Here is a 3535-nt window from a genome sequence, read left to right as displayed (position 1 = left end):
TTCTCTTTAGCAGTGTTGGTAGCCTTACAATCGCAACAACTTTGATCTCCTCAACAACTCTACTTGTAGTTGTAACAAGTATCATCCCTCTCTCTCTCTCCATTTTTTTTCTTCTTTATCATTATTTTAAATTGCCTCTCACTTTATTATTCTTTTCTCAGAATTTTTCCCCATTTTATCTATTGTCAGTCCCCCCCCCCTTTTTTTCTTTTTTTCTTTTTGTTAGTAGAATGACATTGTAATACTTCATGTATTTACATGTCTTTTTTTATGTGACATTGATACATTCAACTTTTCTCTTTATTAGATTTGTATAACTGAAGTTTCTTAGTGACCACTTTTTAAAAAATTCATATAAAGTCTACTACTATGTCTTATTGGTTAATGAGACCAAGTAATTGAATTTAATTTGAAGATTCTAATATATTGCACCTAAAATATTGTACTTAAGTTTTACCAATTCAATTATACCCAACAAACAAAGAGGCAAGCCAAGCTCAACTAGGTTGCATTGAGGGCACGTGGACATTAAATTATTAATTGATTACTTGCATAATGTCTTTTTTTTTTTACATATAAAAAATTTATTTATAGATAGTGAAAAAGGGAAAGAGAGATTTGAATTACAAACATAAGACACCACAAATGATACCATTACTATTAGATTATCACTTGAACCCTTTGAAAACATTATCTTTGATTATTACATCTATTAATTTTAATTCAACATTAATGATACGTTATAAGGGACATCTATTCAAGTCCATTTCGTAAATTTAAATGATTATTACGATGTTGATATGCTTTGTTATTTTTGGAGTTAGGTATACTATTATATATACAGTTTTCACTATTGTTAGTATTTGGCAGTATGTCGTGGGAAAATTGCAATGGGAAACGGGAATTGGTTTCCATTAATTTATGCTAGGTTATTTTTTGGGTAGGCCAGTGGGCCGAACTTTGTCCAAGTGATATAGATCTAGGTAGGCAACTCATCCCTTAGCCTGTTTTACCTGTAAGGTTAAGATTAGAGTGGACAACCAGCAACAACAACAACAAATTTGATAAAATTTAAATAAATGAGTTTCAGAAACCCTCTCGTTATGATAAAGATCATCTAATCTTGAAAGGAAAAGAGAATAAATTTTGATGAAACAGACATGCTTATTTTCTTGAAAAATAAAATGGTCATTTCAAATTAAAATTTTTCTATTGCATTTTCAATTTTAGTGTAACCAAATGATGCTTGGGGAAACCCATAGATAAGCCTGCATGCTTGTGACTTTGTGAGACCCCTGAATCTTGGCTCTATTCATGTCATAACTCATAAATTAATAGTACTACTTTCCACGTCAAGGTCCACAACTGGAGTTGGTCATATGCTCTCTGAAGGATTTTTTGAGGAAGGTCATATGCTCTCTGAAGGTTAAATTAATATATAAGCTCATAGGGAGTTCACTAAACAATGTTGAATGGATTGTAAGAAAATTTAAAAATTTTAATATTATTATTAGCATATCAGTGGAATATCCTCTACTAGATACATCCTAGCAACTTTGGAGTTTGGTTTGGAGTTTGGACGTACCATTCATTGTTAATAAATGGCTAGCTTGGGCCTAGGCTTTTATTGGGCTTTTAGATCCATCAACTATTTATCTTTTCGATCTCTCCTAACCTTACCTACCCAAACATGATGCATCTAGCCACAGATATACCAATTAATTTTGATCAACCACTGGTATACCAATTAAAGTGAAGGGTATTACATACATACAGCCCGTTTTTAACTTTATATAGATCTCCTCTATCTAGCCTTTCTCATTAAGAAAAGGCAACAATTCTTTTTTTTTTTTTTAATGGGAAAAAATGCAACATTTCTGGTACATCATAAATGGAAAATAAGCACCATCACGTTTGTTATATTTGTTAGCGTTGGCTAATTTCTTATTAAAAAGTTTTTAATAATAAAATATTATTTTTTGCTTTTTTGATGGAATTGAGATAAGTAGGAATGTGAATGGGTAGTGTGGGTTGGGTTTGAGGAATTTTCAATCCAACCCGACTCCTTGAGTTAAGAATTTCTAATCCAACCAAAGCCATAGTGGCTCTAAAAAACGAATTCAGGTTGTAGGGATTGAGTTGTGTTGGATTAGGAAGCCAAGTTGGGTCCATTTTGTGAGGCCTAACAAAAAAAAAAAAAAAACCTTGGGTTTTCATTCAATTTCTTAAATTCATTATTCATTAAACAATTATAATATAAGTAATGTAGTCTAATATTCTAATTTCAACAAAACTAAGTATCAAAGTTCCAGTGGGTTTCAGTTAACTCAACTGGTAAAGTCTCTGATGGCTGAATAAGAGATCTGGAGTTTAATCTCCGCCTACACCAAAAAACCATTTAATATCTTGGTCTAATGATAAAGAACTATCATCTGGAGCGGACGCTATAGATTGAAACTCTCTAAAAAAAATAAATCAAAGTTCCAAAAATAAATCAAACTAACAAATATAAATTACATTTATCTTGTATACTATTCCTATTGTAGGTTGGATCTAGTTACTTGGTTGAACATTTTGCTAGCTTGAACCTGGTCCAATGCAATGTTGAAAATAAATTAATAACTCAACTCATTTCATCAACCTATGAAAAACCAACTCAAAGTGCCAGATTAAGTTAGCATTGTTGGGGTGGGTTTCAGTTAACTTTGTTGATACTCATTTTGGCAAGGAGACCCAATAGCAGGAAGAAGCCCAACAATATGGGAGGAAAATAGTTAGTAAATTGAGAAGAAAATCATTATGCCCGAATGTCAGAAATAATGGATCATAGGTCTAGAAAATAGCGAATGGGCCTCAAAGAAAGCAAGCGGACCTAAGGGGGCCCAGAGAGAGAAGTAGTAAACTCATGGGCTCTATGAGAAAAAGAAAGCAAGTAAGAATGGACCAAAGAGGCCCGAAGTAATGAATTAAGTGAGTAAGGGATTGATGGGAAGCCCATAAACCCCAAAGGAAAAGGATATGAAAATTTAGGCATAGGAAGCCCAAAAGACTTGCAAAGGCTCATAGGAGTGAAGAATTGGAATGGGCTGAGGATGCCCAAGGAAAGGAAACAGGCCAAAGATGCCCAAAAGGATGAAATGGGCCGAGGAAGCCCGAAAGCGATGGGATGGGCCAAGGAAGCCCAAAGTAGCATAAATACCAGCCCAATGATAATATTGGGCCACTGGAATTAAGTAAAGGGAAAGCATACAGCAGGCCCAGCAAGCACGAGGCAAACAATGACATAGCAGAAATGATAGAATGGTGTGGCAGAAGTACTAACGGGCTTGCTAAAGGAATAAAGAATGAACTAGAAAAAGAAAAGCCTATAATCAAGCAAGGCCCAGCCCAGGAAGGAAGCAAGTTATAAAGAACAAAAGCTTAGGGACCCATCCGCGCCATAAGAAATTAAGAATGAGCAGCAGAATGCGCAAACGAGCCCTTAGGTCGTGGCAAATGAATAAGCAGCAGACAAACAAAGGACACGCAAGGAAGT

The sequence above is a fragment of the Castanea sativa genome, chromosome 2 (assembly GCF_040712315.1).
Source record: "Castanea sativa cultivar Marrone di Chiusa Pesio chromosome 2, ASM4071231v1".
NCBI lineage: Eukaryota > Viridiplantae > Streptophyta > Magnoliopsida > Fagales > Fagaceae > Castanea > Castanea sativa.
The sequence above is the reverse complement of the archived record's forward strand: the minus strand, read 5'-3'. Positions refer to the sequence as shown.